Source organism: Rattus rattus, chromosome 1 (genome assembly GCF_011064425.1).
Source record: "Rattus rattus isolate New Zealand chromosome 1, Rrattus_CSIRO_v1, whole genome shotgun sequence".
Lineage (NCBI taxonomy): Eukaryota > Metazoa > Chordata > Mammalia > Rodentia > Muridae > Rattus > Rattus rattus.
Genome location: NC_046154.1, coordinates 68,678,355 through 68,696,535, shown reverse-complemented (window position 1 = coordinate 68,696,535; position 18,181 = coordinate 68,678,355). Strand labels below are relative to the sequence as shown.

Genomic DNA, 18,181 nt, shown 5'->3' with positions numbered 1-18,181 from the left:
GAGCATTTTTCTCCCTGAAGATGTGACTTCAAACTGAGAAGGCCAGAGTTTGCAGAAACCAGCCCTTAGTGAATTATGGCCAAGGAGACATACGACAAGCCTCCACAGAGCAGGTGACCTGGAGTTGTCAGACCTATGCAGTGGGGCTGAGCCTAGCCTGCTGCCTGCCCATCTCCTGTCAGGTTGGGGACTAGTTCAGGCCTGCTCCTCCTTTGGGTGGGTCCAGATGTTAATTCTTAGAGACATCTTCTTTATCCTGCAGGATTCCTTTAGTTCCTGTGACACACTTCATGGCTGTGCACAAATTTGAAATATTTAGCCATTGAATGATTGCCTCTTCCCTTTCCTTTCCTAAGTCCAGATGGCAGGAGGTCAAGCCCATGCCTTCATTTGACTGTGGTGATGCTGATAAGCATAAGCAACACCATCTGACGGTGGCCATGTAAATCAACCCTCACCATAATCCATGGAGGAGGCACCACCGTACCCATTGTACTGATAAGGAAAGAAAGGCACAGAGAAGTTAAGGGTTCATCTCATGCAGCATTGTCATCTATTGACAGCGGAGACAGAATGTGACACTGGCAGAGAATGCTTTAGAGGAATCATTTTATAAATCACCTCCCAGTCAATGGAACAAAACTGCAAATGTAGCAGTAAGTAGTCTAAACACACTTGTGTGTCCATAAACTGCAAAGCAACACTTGAAGGCACCACCCAGAGGGGTGGATCGCTTAGAAAATGATGTGTGGGCAGTTAGTTCTCCATCCGTGTATAAAAAACTGGGTCCGTCTATCATTCCCTTACAGTAAAGCAAGCGAATTATAGTGTTTTAAGTTGCTGGCTGCAAACATGATAGCAAAAGATTATAACATAGCAAAAAGGCAAATGTGGGTCCTTTTGAGCTGGGCTGGAGAGATGCTTTCTGGACATGAGTTAAGGTACAGATGTCGTAGAATAAGGTAGGGACTTTTCTTTCTGTGTAGAAATTAAGAACTGTTACCTGGAAAATTAAAATAAATAAGGGGATTGAAGATTGGACACACACAATTAAAAAGAGAATTTGAGGTGACGGGGTGCCGTGATTGTAGGGGCCGTTCTTCCTGGGGCCAGTCAGGCACTGGGTGCAGTGGGTCCTTTGATGAAGATACATTTTGGGTTTGGAGGAATAACTGAAGATCTACAGAGTCTACTGTAGTGTGCCTTTTGTGTATGTGTAAATCCTGGTTCATACACATAATGGGACTATTTCTGAGACTATTGAAGTGAAGTAATCCGTGCTCACCAGGAAACTGTTCCTGGATATATATATACGAATGGTGGAAGACAGATATCATAAATAAAGATGTACTATGTAGGCATTGCCTTGTCTATCCACAAGGGTGGATGGATAGCAGTTAGAAATAATGTTTAATATAGTAATGAGTATCTTCGGTTTTTGAAAGCTTTCTTTTCCTTAGCTTTTGTTGCACTGTGAGACAAGATCTCAGGGTGTATCTGTGGCTGGTCTGGAACTAACATGTTAACCAGGCTGGCCTTGAGCTTACAGTCATCCTCCTGTCTCTGCCTCTGAAGTGTTGGGCTTACAGGTGTATATTGCTATGCTAGGATTTAATTTAAAAAAAAAGACTTTCCGGGGTTGGGGATTTAGCTCAGTGGTAGAGCGCTTGCCTAGCAAGCACAAGGCTCTGGGTTAGGTCCTCAGCTCCGGGGACCGGGGTGCGGGGTGTGGGTGGGGACACACACACATACACACACACACACACACACACACACACACACACACACACACACGACTTTCCTTCCTCTTCTTCTTCCTCCTCCTCCCACTTCTCCTCCTCCTCCCTCTTCTCCTCCTCCTGTCCCTCCTCCCTCTCCTCCTCATGCTCCTCCTCTTTCTCCTTCATACCACCACCTTTTATTTTCTGGTGTGGGGAATCAAGTAATGTGCTAGGCAAGCCCATGGCCACAGAGCTGTGTCCCCAGCCTCAGTGTTTACACTCAGAGCATTCATTTTTATTCCTGTGAATACTGTCCTCATCTTGGCTTTTGTGCCAGTGTCTTTGGGTTATTCGAAATGTTTGGGAAGCTGGCATTAGTTTAAAACAAGGAAATGCAATGGTGGGACATGCTGGGATTGCACAAATGCTGGGATTTGTTTTACAGCATAAAGTCTTCCTCAGTGAAGTGGGTCAATGTTTAATAGAAACACCCTTTTCAGTGTCACTGTTTTTAAAATCTTCTGTTTTTATTAAACACCCTATGTTACTCAGCCTAAAAGAGGAAAGAACAAGACAGGGATAGAAGACAGCAGCGACCCTGAAGGCATCAGTGTTAGCGTGGTGCTGAGGACATTCAGACAACCCACCTCCACATGCTCCTCCCTGGGGAAGAGTATTAAGGCGCACAGATCCTTCACATTTGGACTTTCCTCAGACAGGTTTTCAGAGAACAGCTTAATAAAGCATTAATCATGGTGCACCCTCCTCCCCTGGAGATGAGTGATCTCGCCCCCCTCCCTGCATAGAGGGATGATCTAGGTGCATAATTTTGTTAATGATATGTCTGTGGAATGCTATTTTGGATCTGATAAAAGGTATCTGTTTGCTTCTCATGGTTGGGAGTATGCAGATTTCGGAACTGCCGAGGCTATTTGATATGCAGCAGCCTCTGTGGTTCAGTGCATGGCTGCTACTGCATTAAACAGAGTTGAGAAAAACAGAGCAGAAGGCAGAGGGACATATTGTTTATATAGAGAGAAGTATTGTTGTGAATTTAGAACTAAGGTTTAGGATGTGGTCATTGTAAAACCAATAAACCTGGAGGGGTAGAAGGTCTGAGATTTTTATCCCTTCTGGGTCTGTGACGAGCTGAGTTCTTTCTCACGGAGCTGCACAGCGTCTTCAACAGAAGCTCTGGTCTGTTGGTGGGCGGGAGAGCCTGCCTTGCACGAGCTCATTTCCCTCTCCTTGCTGAAGCTCACATTATCTTCAAAGATCTTATTCATTAATTGGTTTTATTCAGTTGGAAATGGAAGTGCAACAAGATGGGGGACTGTAGAGAAGCAAGAACAGGGCTTGGTGATTCAGGGTCTATTTTTAGATTCAGAAGCAGCCTGCTGCTTTCCATGAAATCGCCCAGTAATTAATCACTCTCGGTTCTCTTTATGGTGGTTTTTATTTTAAGGGTAAACTACTGGGTTCAATCCTCTTCCCTTACTTCACTCATCTTTCTTTCTCCTCTTTCTCTCTCTATATGATGTGTGCAAATGTGTACATGAGTGTGTGTGTGTGTGTGTGTGTGTGTGTGTGTGTGTGTGTGTGGGTGTGCCATCGAATCTGTCAAGGTTAATGACTGTGTGTTCATTTAAGTGATTACCTTGATAGTGTTTCCAAGTTCATCCTATGTGAAGTGTCTTCTTTAGTCATTATCGAAATCAAATAATCTTTCCCCCGGCAAACTTCAAAACATGGTGAAGGTGTTGACTCAAAGCATGGCAGTAATTTAATTTTTCTATTTTTGAGAAATAGAGGGTGAAGCCACTGATAAATGGTGTAGTAAAATTTCAAGTCCCGTGAAGAGCTTACGTGGAGTCAGAAGTGATTCTTTTAGTCATTTTGAGTCAATGAAGTTGATTAGAGGACTTGTTGAATCTGTCTTCCTCTAGCCTAGGTGGTCCTTAAGAAAATCTGAGTGGCAGACCTCTTCACTTGACTTGATCCGGTGTGGAATCAGTAAAATGCATCACTGTCCTACTCGTTATGAGAGAATCAGTAACACTTGAGAGTGAGGAATCTCCCCTCTTAAGGCTGAAATCAATGGATCATGGACCATTCCAATTGCTAACCCAAAGCCTTACTGTTTAGCATCAGATAGCTTTTCCTTTCTTGACTGTGTCTCCCACATCTTGAACACCTCATGGGCAGCCATCTGTATTGGACGGTGTGGTATAACAGGAGACTCATACTCATCCCTGTTGGTCTCCTTGGACTGCAGGCAGGGTGTCCTAGTGTCCTGGTACCTGACAGAAGAAGAGAAGCATAGAGCCATGGCTTGCAGGGGTACTTCTCTGCCTTCTCTAGGTCTTGCAGTGAGCTTTGCTTTAGACTCAGTGCAGGGTCTCATCAGGACCCGCCAGGCTCTGCCTGCTCTGCCAATCTGTGTTTTTTGACAGGTTGCTTTGGCCCACTGCAGAGACAGTAGTGGCTTTTCCTTTGTCTTCTAAGGATTGTGTATCACATGCATGTTTTTTTTTTGTACATTACTTCAAAAAATAAATTGAGAGTCAGTTTAACTGCTGTTCCCTAACTCTGAATTTCCCTGCGATGTCACTGTCAGATCATGACTGAAATTGGTATCTTATACTTTTTGTTATCATGAAGCTTTCAGAACAATTTCTTATCTGATACATTTTGGCCAGAACGTGTTTATAAGCCTGGTTTATCTGTCTTTCTAAGGCTTTAGTACCATGCCAACAACCTTACTTTTTGCACTCATCTCTGGAAGATTCATACCTCCCAGGTCAGATTTGACCTCCATGGGGACGAACAGCAGAGTCCCAACACACAAATAGTTTCAATATTTTTGATTTAAGAAAGGATTTGAAGGGGTTGGGGATTTAGCTCAGTGGTAGAGAGCTTGCCTAGCAAGCACAAGGCCCTGGGTTCGGTCCCCAGCTCCGAAAAAAAGAAAAAAAGAAAAAAAAAAAAAAAAAAGAAAGGATTTGAAGCATATGTTATTGAGATAGTTGACTTTAAAATTTTTTCCATTCGGGAGGTGGGACAGGAGGTGTGTAGTGTTCATGAAGTAACAGTGGACTTCCATTATCAAAGAACTTTTAAAGCTCGTACTAACTTCCGGGTGAGTAAAAGACACCCTATAATTACTGTAGAAACTGATGTGCTGTCAAGAAAGATCCATCTTTAGTTCCCTACAAACTATATCTGTATTTTCCTGTATGGATCTTTTCCAAGAGACTATTTCCATTAGGTAGTATAGTATTTGATTCTTTAGCCACAGGCAGAAAGAAACTCTTGTGCTAGGAGCCAGGGCCTTTCAGCAGAGTGCATGGAGTGTCCCCGCTCTGTGTGACTCATTCCAAGGACATGCTGCAGTAGCCAGGCCTGGGCTATCAGCTCTGCTTCTTTCAGGAAGGATAATGAATTATAATTTGTTTATGAGCAGACCCATAGTTTATAACAATCATTTTTTAAAAAAAGTGAGTGGAATTGATTCTGCTGCATCTTTGCCAGAGAAATTTGCCATGAGATGCTGTAGTTAAAACGTGAAGCAACTCAGGTGTGTCACCAGGTGAGTTGGTTAAAAAGTCTGGCAGTACACAGCAAAGTGTTGGGACCTTGTTACATGCTACAGTGCAGATGAACTACAGGGGGATTACACTCAGTTAAAGAACTAGTGTGGATAGAGACTGGTTTGAGTCAGGGACAGGGGCATCAGTGGTATTTCCCAAGGCCATCTGCTTCTGCCTCCAGCTGATGAACACCGCCTCTCCTCTGACTCACAGTCTTGCTGCCTCTCTAACACTTGCTGAACCTCATCGGCTTCTGGAAGAATCTCTGTCCAACAGTGATATCATCGGAGAGGTCATCTGAGTTCATCTAAGGAGCATGTATCAAACAAAGTGTGCTCCAGCATGGTTGTGATACAAAGAGGGTTGAAGGGATCATGTAAGGGGGCAATGGTTGTGCCCGTGGAGCCTGAGCACTGTATGGTATGCCTATATTGGGGAACTGGAAAAAAAAAACAAGAAATGGTGTTTTCTCTACAGCTCCTCCATGGGGAGAACTGGTACAAGTATTGTATTCATTACTACCTATTACTTAAATGCACGTGTGTTCATGTTCATGTAAATGTTCTTATATAATGGGATGATATCGATGACACATCATGAGACTCATCTGACATTTGACATCATCCATGCCATTTCTAGTTAAGGAAGTATTCAGTGCTGTGGACCCCTGCTGTGGTTTGGTTATGGAGCGAGTGTGCTCTCTGAGGGTTTGTGGACTGGAAGCTTGATCAGCAGGGGTGTAGACATTAAGAGTCAGAAAGCGAGGTCCTTAAGAGGTAGAGCCCAGTAGAAGGCTACAGGAGATGGGAGGGGACTGATCAGGTTATCCTGAGGTCCTGGCTGGCTTTCCTCAGAGAGTTGGTAGAAGATCCCATTTATCTGGCTTCACGTTTAGGCATGCGGTCCCTCTTGAACATACTCTGGGTTGATGTTTACAGATCACTGGGTCTTTCCTTATAGGACAGCAACAGTAAGACACAGGATGGGGAACCTCACAAGTACAATACATGCTATTCTAATTTTTAGCCTCAGAAATGGTGTGTTAAACCCCTTTTCTTTATGCTACCCAGCATCAGGTATCCCAGTCCAGCCATGATGATGGGCAAGTATAACATTTACCAAAACAGATGTATCCAGAGAAGGTTCAAAACTCTAGTGCCGGAATAGGTGGAGCACATGTCTTTCTGTCTGGGCACCAGTGCCTTTCCCTATCAGGCGTATGTGAGAACTGGACTTAGTTCCAAAGGAACATTACATTCTTATCTGTAAAATTCTATACTTAAGTTCAGTTAGCGAGTGATGGTCACTGCCAAGGTATGTAAGCCATGACTCATCCTTGGTTTATGGTCATTGTTGTGGTTTATAGTTGGGCAAGACTTTTGTTTGCTTCCCTCCCTTGGAAGCATACATGGTGCCTTCTCGTACCATGAAAGCTAGTTCTCAGGGAAGAGACTTTAACACTAAGGTTGTGTAAAAATGTTGTAAGGCAACAAACTATTAACCATCTGCCTAAAAATCCCCTATGATACCTAAGTCTGTGTCTAAGTATACATATGTCGTTTAAATGAACTTAGCCTGTCTTAGCTGACAGTATTCCCTTTAAGAGCCAAAGACTATCTACTAAAGCCCCCAACACCAGCTTTGAGAAGCCTGCCTTTGAGTTATTGATCAGGGTTGTCCAAGAGAGGACTAAACATATAGCCTTTTGTTATTGCCTTGATTGCCCTCAAGAGGTAGAGAGTGAATTTCTATTGCTGAAGACTCCAAGCACTTCAGGCACTGATTCCAGAGGCCCCTGAGCTGAACCTGAACTTTACTTTTTTAAACAGGCTCCTGTTCACATTGCACATGCATGCGCTTGTCAGCTACTGTTGAGTTTTACTTTTTTTTTTTTTACTTGTTGAAATTTTGAATGACTGGGACTTTGACAAGGCTCCCCTAGCTTGTCTTTTGGTGTATGTTTGTTTCATCCACACACAGCTGCCTCTTTTGAAATTAAAGGAAAATAACTTGGTGACGCTGTCACAAATGGCTGACTCAAATTCATGGATTCATGTCATGGTTTATCAAATCTTTTCTTTCCCAGATACTTGTGTATATAATGAAAGACAGTGCTCATTATCTTGAAGAACATTAGGATGTTTCTTTCTCTTTAGCTCTTCTGCTGAAATCGCAATGGAGATGAGTTTGAGAGATTACTAGTATATAAACAATGAGAAAGATGTTTAGAAATGAATGTTTGGTTTTTTCAAATTGGAATTTTTAAAGGATCTTTACATTCATATCTTCTTGCAGAAATCTATCAACGGAAACTTTAATGAACAGTTAACAGATCGGGCTCTTCCTCACCTAGTCTGGAAGCAACAAGCGTTTTGACTTTGACTCACTCTTCTCACGTGAAGTGAGAACTTGGGAGGGATGAGCTGCGTTATTTTAAGCTGCTGTGACATTCTCGAGGCAGAGGATTGTGAGAAACAGAGACCTGCAGGGAGTGTTGCTGAAGCTCTTGCGAGCCTTCATTATCCCTTGCATAGATGACTCAAAAGCAAATAAAATTATTTCACAAAGTACAGAGCAGAGGAGCTGTCAGCTGGGGCTGAAGTTAAATGTAGGTAGGAAGAGGAGGATTATTTCAGTAACAACAGGAAGCATAATTTAATCAGCAGTTTTAATGTTTAAATTGAAGAGTATTTTTCTCCTCTGAGTGTGTGAGAGTATGTGTTTATGTGTGTGTATGTGTGTACATATTACACTCACACAACACACACACACAGACACACACATTTTTTTTTTTTTTTTTTTGGTAAAAGTAAGTGTAACATGTAGACTTGGCATGATCAAACCCAACCTTCTGAGGGCCTAGGTACCTTAGGGTCTGAGAGGAAGTATCTTTAAAATCACCGTGCAACTTGCTTTTTGGAATGACTACAGCCCCCAGTTACCTAAGTGCAGAAGAGTGCTGGACAGGTTCCAGGGACGAAATTGGGCTGCAAGTGCTCTTCATTGGACGTATCACAACAGGGTCCTTCTTGACCTCTTGCTAAGCAGACCTTTCTTTATGAAGGAAGAACCAAGAAAAACTATAAGTACTACCACTCAACTCTCTTGGTAAAAGCAGCCGTTCCCGGAAGTGGCCCAGGAACCTACACTGCCACGGTGTTATCCTGACTGGATTCTATGAGGGGAATAGAAATAGGAGCCACAGGCCCTCATCTCCAACTCCAACTTCAACTTAAGATTCTATAGATGTAGTCAGTGATGGGTGCTGGGCAGGGTGCTAGCGGCATGAGCAGGCAGGGAGGTGCTCCTGGAGTAGGCGTTGCTGCCTACCTTCCCTTTCTCACCTTTTCCTGAGCAGCCACGGCTTCCACGGTTTTCTGCAGTTTCTTCATCGCCCGGGCACTCCATGGGCTTGATGGGATTCAAGTTCTTGTCCAGTTCGTAGATGATGGGAATGCCCTTTGGCAGGCTCAGCTCCATGACATCCTCTTCTGAGAGACCCTCCAGATGCTTGACCATCCCCAAAGGCTGCTGCCATGTAATAAACCCTTTCCCCTCCTTTATCTGGGAAACATTTTCTTCATTCTGGAAGGGCAGTGCTTTGCTATCGTATCCCCCAGGCTCTCACAGGAGAGCAGCTGCTCATAGTAAGGTCTGCATACTGCAATTCTTCCTGATGTTGCTGTAGAAGGGATGATCAGCCTCCATCGAAGGTGGTGGGACATCCATTGATCACTTCCAGATCTTAACCTGTGTCTCACAGTACATGGCAGCAGTTTTTGCTTCACTGAGACCAATCAGACCGTATGGTGTTGCTCATTGGCAGCTACATCTGGTCAGTGGTAATGAGGACAGTCCAGAGGGTCTGGATTGCTCTCTTCTGCATGGAGGTAAAATTCACAGATAGCAAGTTCATAGCTAGCATCTCACAACACCCACCTGCTTGTGGCTTGTGCTGCACTTCACCTCCTCCTGGCCTGCCTGGCTCAGGTAGATGATGTATCAGCTGTTCTCCAGCTTCCAGACCCTCTAGCCATGTGAGATCAGCACCAGCCTGCAGGCCACCATGGTTCCAGGCAGGGATGCAGTAGCAACTGTTTCTTCTATCTTTATTGTGGGCTAGGGGTAAAGATTTAGGTTACCATGTTTGTGTAGCAAATACGTTTACTTACAGGGCCATCTTTGGCCCTAAGTGTTCCGTAGTCTTAACAAGTGTGCACATAACTATCCAATAAAATATGTATATTTAGAGTTAAACAGCCTGATGTAATACAGATTTTAAGCCTTTCTTAAGTTGGAATGGATAACTAAATGTTCTGTTTAATTGATATAGTGATGGACTGGGTGTTGAGTATATCATATGCTTTATAAATTGTAGAATGGTAATAATTGTACTCAATTTATATATAAGTGAAAAGGCTTTTTAACTGGACAAAAAGGGGGAAATGTTGTGGTTTGTCCTGAAGTTATCATTATTTTGATGCTAATTCCACTGCCCCAAGGACAGCTGCCTAGTCAGTACTCAGAACTCAGTGACTTCACCAGAACCTTCTCCCCATTGAATTTGTAAAGTACAGGTGAGGGGCAGGTACAGGATAGAAGGAGGCCTGTCATTGGAGGAGAAGGAAGGATGGGTAGGAGAGAAGTTTGAAGGAGGAGGAGGAGACTAGAAGAGAAAGGAAGAGACATGAGAGAGAGGGGAGAAGTCATGGCAGGTGATGTTAAGATTCTGTTCTGTGTATTTACAGGTTGTTATCAATGTTCTTAAGGGATGGATGGTACCGGGCTTTGTATGTTTAAGTGGGCAATTATATCTTATCAATTGTATCTAAAAAAAAAAACCAAAAAACAAAAAACAAAAAAAACCCCAAAAAACAAAAAAAACCTAGTGTGCACATAAAACTCCACGAGGATGGCAGCATGGCTTTCATGATGATCATTTATATGTAAGCTATATCGTAATCTGGCTAGATACCTTATCACCCTAGGGAGTTATAAGGGAGATACTTGGATCCTCTTGGAGGCCTCAACATGATTTATCACCGTTGTGTCCTCAAAGAATCACTTTTTAGCCCTGAAATCCCCAGATACATATCTTAGACAGGGTTATTATTGCTGTGATAAAACATCACAACCAAAACAACTAGAAGAAGAATCTCGGGGGGGGGGGATTTATTTGGATTACACTTGTATGTCACTGTTCCTGATCCAACCAAGTCAGAACAGGATCTCAAACATGGCCAGACCCTGGAGCCAGGAGGATGGGTAGGCCACTGGAGGTGCTACTTAATGACTTGCTTCCTATGGTTTGCCCAGCCTGCTTTCTTACAGAATCCAGGGCCATCAGCCCAACAATGGCACCACCCATAATTGGCCGGCCCTCCCCCATCAGTCATTAATTAAGAATATGCCCTATAAGCTTTATCTTATGATATTTTCTTAATTGAGGTTCTCTTCTCTCAAATGACCTTTGCTTGTATCAAGCTGACACAAAGCTGTCCAGCACAATTGGCCTCTGAAGAAGCAGGCACTGCTGACAGTAGGCGTGTTGCTGAACTGCTAAGTGAAGTGGAGTGCTTGGTTCCACTAAGTCACTGTCCTAGATCAACCCGTGTGTCACATTAGCATGTGTATCTGTGTGGGATATGCAACTGTGGGCGAGTACCATCCTTCCCCAGTCCATCATCACAAATATCAAAATGTACATGAAGGTCTGCCAGATAGCAAATGATAGTTTCCTTCCTTCATTATTACATTAAATTTTTAATGTTTTAAAGTAGATATCGCATAATAATCATAATAATTTTGCAAATCATAAAACTCTCTCTCTCTTTCTGTATATGTGTGTATATATACATAGTATATGTGTGCATGTGTGGGATGTGTGTATTTGGGCTAGAAGTAGAAGTCAGAGGTTCTCTATTGCTCTTCACCTTAGGTTTGGAGCCAGGATTTCTCATGGAGCCTGGAACTTTCTGTATTGGCTAGACTGGCAAGCCAGCAGGTTCCTGAGATTCACTTGTGCCTGCAGTGCTGTCTTACAGACACATGCCACAACATCCAGCTTTTACATGGATGGGGGAATCTGAACCCAGGTCTTCATGCTTGTGTAGGAAGTACTTCACCTATAAAGCTATCACCATACATGGAAAATATCTGTTATCAATCTTTTGCTTCATAAAATTTAATTATCATTTTGGCATAGGGAAATAGACCCATAGAATATCTGATTTTAAGAGTGATACTAAGTAGATCATTAGCTTCTTTGGACTTAAAAAAAGAGAGAGAAATATATCCTAAATTCTGTATATCTTAAATGATTCATGATTCTAGGAATATCTTCCTTTCATGGATAAACATATATACAATAGAAAACTGGCATATCAGAATATTCTTTTATCATTTTTGCTCTTGGTTGAAATTGTTCTTAGAAACTGAAATGTATCTTTTATTGAGCTGCGTTTGCTCCCATTCTCAGAGCGCTACAAGTTAATGGAAAAGGAAGGCCATTGAGTACTTCACTGGCTTCTTTTCCTTCTGGCTACAGTACACTCAGACACCTTGTATCGTTGAAGTGGTGCTTTTGGGAAGTCAGCGCTGTTGGCAGAGTGCTTCATTATTAAACTCATGATCTCACTGTGACATTGTCACAAAAGTTAGTGGATCCTTGAAACATGGAGTAAAAAAGCTGCCTCACAAAACGAGTTTGGGTAACTTTGGTCATTGAAGACTTCATTTTTCAGGGGTCTGGCCTCACGTTCTCTCTCACCACCATCAGGAAGGAGGCTGGGTGGTTGTGGCCTTGGTCCTTCAACAAGGAGGCACCAGGGATTTTTTTGGCCTCCAGAAGTATTATCTAGTTGCTCCTCTCTCTGTGTCTATTGGGAAATTACAACAACAACTTGATTCTCTCACCCTTCTCCTAGTAATTATTTGTGATTCTTTAAGTTCTTCCCATGAACTGTTATTTCTCCACTGGAAACAGCCACATGGAATGGTCAGTATGTAATAATGACCATTTGGTAATTTGGTTAACGCCATCTCAAGGTGAGAGTGTGTGGTGGTATATCCCTCATCAGAAGAGCTGGAAGAGAAGGCGGATCTGTGACCCATCGGTGTAGAAACTCTGGATACCCAGTGGAAGCATTGTCTCTTTTTTGTTCCTCAGGCCAACAGGAAGGACAAACTCCCAGGAGAGCCCCTGATGTGGACTGTAGCTGCCTTGGCTGTTATAGCTTTGCTCGGTGCTCAGCACCTAGGTTAGATTATGAGTCTTGGACACTAGTCAGCCTCTTGCTGCTGGACAATCTTCCCTGCTGTGCCTGGGGCTTATAGAAATGAACACTCTCAGATCCCACTTCAGATGTCAGCAGTCTTACTTGATGATTAATAAGTTCCAAAGGCTCTCTTATGTATGTTAAGTTGGGAAAATACAGTTCTGAATGTAGATGCAAGAAGTCTTACACCTGATTTATGTGGGGAGAGGAAGGAGAGCTGGCTGGGTATAAAAGTAATGAAGAGAGTACATTTCATTTGTGTGTGTTAAATATTAGCACGTTCTCCTTTTACTTACAAATACTTCAGTTTTAAGATACAATTAATGTACAATGTAATCTACCCACTTAGAACACTTGGTTTAAAATGAACAATTTAAGGGTGTTAAGTATATTCACAGACTTTCACAAGCATCATTGCCATCCACCATCCCCTGCAGAACAGTTCCATTGCTTGAATAGAAACAATGTATCAATTAGTAGTCATGCCATTTGCTCGTAACACCCACTAGATTCCTAGAAGCCCCAGACCATCAATTGACATTGAATGACTGCCTTTTTGTGAATTGGCTTTACTGGATGTTTTATTTTAGTTACATGTATGTGTGCACTTGTGTATGGGTATGGGTATAGTGCAAGAACCTGTGGAGGCCAGAAAAAGTCATCTGATGTCCTGGAGTTAGAGTCCCAGGGGGCTGGTGTAAGCTGTCTTACTTGGGTCTTGAGAACTGAACTCAGACCCCCTGGAAGAACACTGTGTGCTTTGAAACATTGGGCCACCTCTCCTGCTCCTCTTCTGGATAGTCTGTATGTGGATGCATTCTTTTAATACATGGTCCTTTGTGGGGGAGCTTTTCACGTGTCCCGTGTTTTTACCTATGTTGTGTAAAGATCTGAGCCTTCAGAAAACTGAGACCACCGTGTCATTTTTATCATACTAATAAGAGTAGTTTAGATATGTGAATGCTCCTCCAAAGCGCACAGTCAGGCTCTGAGAACTGCATGAGGTGGCAAGGACAACATTGATCATTCAGTTGAAGGAATGAAATGATAGTGATTTCCATTTTTTATTCTTTATGAAGTTTAGATGATTTACTTTTCATTCACTTGCCCCACAAATCTAGTGGAAGGAAACCAGGTTAGGGAATTACTTGCTTTCCTGCTGGGAACTCTGCTTGTTATTTCAAAATATCCACCTGAAGTTGCTGGAAATTCAAAAGAGAAAATATTATGTTCAGATAAAGAACAGCCGTGGTTGGATTTTGGACAAGGAACCACACAATTGTCTTTCTCGCAAGCAGTCTGCTCCCTACCACTAGTTCCCAATATTTAGTAATGTCAAGAGCCCCAGAGAGAAGCATCAGTCATTCCCATTTTGTCTGTGCTTGCTTCTAATGATCCTCACTAGTCGAATAAAGACCAAGGTTTAGTCCTCCTTGGTACTTCAAATTTTAAACACTCTGTCCTACAGAATATCTTTAGGTCTGTGTGTTGTGTTTCGAAAAAGTCATTTCACAATGCGTACAGTGTAAGGTGTCCAGAAAAATTACAGGGTCCTTTTGAAGAGCTCTTTTTTTTAGCAACATGGAATTCCCCTCCCCCAGCTCCCAACCAAGTCTAAGTTACTCTTAATTGCCTATGCCTTATCTGGCAAGCTGCCCGGTAAATCAGATGAATGGCAACAATACCGGGATCTTGTGTGGCCTCTTTCTAAAGGGCTTTGTACTTACTTGATGCTTTTTTCTCCCTTCCCCAATTTGCTGGTTAGACTCAATTATTTGGCTCTTTTTGAGAAGGCTCTGGGCAAAACGCCATTTATCTAGCTTTTCAACTTCAGGGGACATGTTTTCTTAACAGATTTTTTTTTGGGAAGTAAAGTTCTTTAACCTGGCTTTTTCCCCTAGATACTTTGAAGTGTTGGTCATTAGAAGTTTCTTCAATACTTTGGTTTTCAAAGTCTAGACAAAATTTCTTGGGACAGGGGTTGCTGAAAATGCATATTTTCTGAAAAGAGAAAGAGATAAAATCTCTTGCTCTCTTAAAAATTTAAATTTGGCAGGTCTAGCCAGATCTCTCCATTGGAGGAAATGAGAAAGCTTGACTGAACCCTAATGTCAAGGAAATTGACTTGGCTGGGCTTCAGAGAGTAGGAGGGGCTGGCCCAGTAAAGATCTGTGTCAGAGTCAACTGCACTGGAATCGGGACAGGGTAGTTATTTTCTTTAGTAGGGCGGACTCTGGGGAAAATTAGCGAGCATCTAGGATGGTACTCTCATGTGTCAGCGTGTTGTGGACATTTGATGTGCACTCTGGTGCAGTGTTATACTCTTGTGAGCTGTGTTTTACTGTTACTTCTGCTATAACTGCCACTGCTTTGCAAATGGAAAAGCCAAGGCTCAGAGTTCACTATCTTCAAAGGGGGCTATGAAGGCTCTTGTGCTGCTGTTTTCTCCCACTATCGGGGTCTGTGTTCATCCTGCCTGTGCCATTAAAGGAGGCAGTTATTACAGTGGTGACATAACTGATGACACAGGTAGATATGTGTAAGAATACAAGACCTTTTAAGTGATGCACACTCAAAAGATGCCATTATGGCATTTCTACAGTGACTTTTCTGTCAGTGGTCCTTTCTTCCGAGGAGGATGGATACTCCTCCACTCCCCAGGTCTCTTAAGATCTTAAGGCTGCTCTACTGTCACTGCTCTTAGCTTTTTCTGTCCTTGGCCCTTTGCAGTTACTGTGGACACTTGGGGCCATGCGTTATATGCTCAGGAATCAAGTTAGTAGAGCAAACCAGCCACTGCTGATTATGTACCAGGTAAGGCCCCCTCAGCAGTATGAGGCTATGTGCCTTCCCTAAATCTGTTTGCAAAAAGTGCTTACTGAAAGCTTTTAGCAGTTCTTAAAATCATAAGGGTAACTATCTAACTGATCTGTGTTTTTATGTCTAGAGTTTTTAAGATGTAGGACTCATTTGTCAATTTTCCCCATTTTTTTATTTTTCCCTAATTAAAACATGTTTATTGTGAAAAATTTAATATTTAAATGGAAAACCAAGGAAACATTTGCCACAACAAAGAGATCTCCACCAACATACTTCTACATTTCTTTTTCCTAGAAAATTTAATATTTAATTCAGAAAGCAACATAAATACGTAGATAACTTTTCACTAGTTACTTAACAATTATTTTGCATCCTTTATTTTCCTTATGTCTTGGAAGATTATAGTACTATAAATAAGAAAATTAAAATCGAGGCTAAATGGCTGGATCCCAGAGAACATTGTTGGGAATCATGGCCTGGAAGCTGGCTTTCTGCCTTCCCCAGGTCTTTCAACTTAGGTCCTTCATCAGTAGTAGTCATTATCATTATATCTATCCTACAATAGCCTTGCCATTTGCAGAAAATATGCCTACTAAGCTACGTTGTGTATACTCCTGTGCTTAGCATGCCATGGCCATGTGTCTAATTCCCTGATCATAACAGTAGCAACATCAGCACCAGCAGAGAAAGACCCACAGATGAAGGGAGATAGAGGAGACTCACAGCGAGCCTTCGACTCTACTATTTCTTTCAGAAATCCAACAACTGCATTTTGTCCCATTTCAAGGAAAGCATGGTAGAGAGGTTCAATCCAACTCCAGCTGGTTGGTTGTACAAAAATTGTACAGGAGAAATGTCAAATTCCTTCTGCACTGAACTAAAGAAAGAAGTAGCTGTGTTTGTGTGTGTGTATGTGTGTGTGTGTGTGTGTGTGTGTGTGTGTGTGTGTGCGCATGCGCACATGCGCACATGTGTAGATAGTATTTTTAATTTTTGTAGAGGAGAGAAAGGAAAGGCTGTGGGGTTGGAGGATGTCATACATGATGAAACACAAACAGCCATTAGATTATAAATCTTCATAACGTCATAAAGGGAATAAATATTGCTACTGTTTTACTGTTTCATCAAAAGTATTCAAGTATTTTTCCTTTATTAGAAAACCCTACAAAGCTATCAGTTTTGACAATCACATTCATGATATAAGTTTTTTATTTATTATTTATTTATTCATGTTCGTTTGGTTTGGTTTAAATTTTTGAGGCAGAGTTTCTCTATATAGTTCTGTCTGTCCTGGAAATAGCTCTGTAGACCAGACTGGCCTTGAACTCACGGAGACTAGCCTGCTATTCCTCCCTAGTAGATCATTGCTTCTTAACGTTTTCAGTTTCTATGACTGATGAAAATTAATCTATGTACTTACTTTTAGCTGTAATTTTATTTCTGAATGCATAATTGAAAAAGCGAGGCTTGGATGCTGATGGACTCACCAATTAAATGCTTGCCTGGGCTATTTTATTTTTAATCTTTTCTCACGTTTCACCTGTACTGTACACGATCCTGGTCATTCTCTGTGAGCACTCTCCCATCTCCTAATGAGCTATAGGAGCATTATGATTCCCTTCCCCTGGTTGGTGAGTCCATGCATGCAGTATCTTGAGGTTTTCTTAAAAGATAGGAGAGGTGGTTTAAAATTTAGAATTTTTAAAAAAAAAATTGGACAGGAAACCAAAGTTCATTAAGTTTAAAAACCTCTATAAAGAAATACTGGATGTGATTGGTGCAGTGCATTGGTCAAATAACCATTCGGTATTATGTATGGGTGTGTGTTCCATGCCGCACTTGTGTTGTCCATTGGGATCCATCAGCAGATGGCCTCTCTGCTGTCACATGCTATTCCAACCACGTGTCTATTGCTCATTTACCCTTCCCTACAGCCCCAGAGCAGATGCTGGTCTCCGTTGTCTCATTTAACTGGTAGGACTGGTGCACTGCAGTGATAGAAGTGGGCTCGTGGGCAGGCAGAGGATGAGGGGGCAGAACCAGGAGCTGAATCCTGGCAGAGGATAAACATTGATACAGAAGCCTGCAGGTGGGAAAGAAGAGGCGAAGGTAGCTAACAGTGCAGAAGTGGGCTGGAGAGGATTGGAATGACGAGAAAGACTTCTCAAGAAAGACGGTCATACTTGCTGATCAGACGGACAAGGAGGAAACCCCAGGGTGAAGGTTGGGGCTACCTCAAGTGTTTGTGACACAATAGCTTAAAACTCAGAGATGGGGGTTCTTGGGGTTTCCTGACCACAGAATGGTTCTTGTAAAATGTAATTTATGGGAAGGTTGTATAACTTTTAGATGTGTCAATTAAGTTTTAAGTGATTACAGGAAGTGTGATGATGTTTAGTTGTATCGTTTGAATGCAGTGTAAAATTAATGTGTAGAACCACAGCAATCAAAGAAAATGAGGCTATCAACTGGAGAGTGGGGGTGGGTAGGATGGGTTAGAGAAGGACCCTTAGAAGGAGGGGGAAGTGATGTAATTCTATTTCAGTTAAAAACTTACTAAAAAACCTTCAAAATGTTAGTGACGGCACTGGAAAGATGGTTCAAGGGTTTAGAGGATCTACTCTGAAGAGGAGCCAGGGTGGGTTCCCAGAACTCCTCTAAGAGAGCTCACACTGCCTGTAACTCCAGCTCAGGGGACCCAACACCCTTCCTGGCCTCTGTCAGCATTTCATGTAAGTGTAGTGTCCCACACAATGAACAAACACTAGAAGTA

The 18,181-nt window shown here is 42.3% G+C and overlaps 1 protein-coding gene and 1 pseudogene across 1 annotated transcript in view; one reads left to right on the top strand and one right to left on the bottom strand.

Moving 5' to 3' along the window:
• The window catches only part of Sh3gl2 (SH3 domain containing GRB2 like 2, endophilin A1), a 174,548-nt gene that overhangs the window by 24,774 nt on the left and 131,593 nt on the right, over nucleotides 1-18,181 (top strand). The gene's annotated exons all lie outside the window — the stretch shown is intronic.
• LOC116885437 overlaps nucleotides 3,856-18,181 on the bottom strand; it is a 40,130-nt pseudogene continuing 25,804 nt past the window's right edge.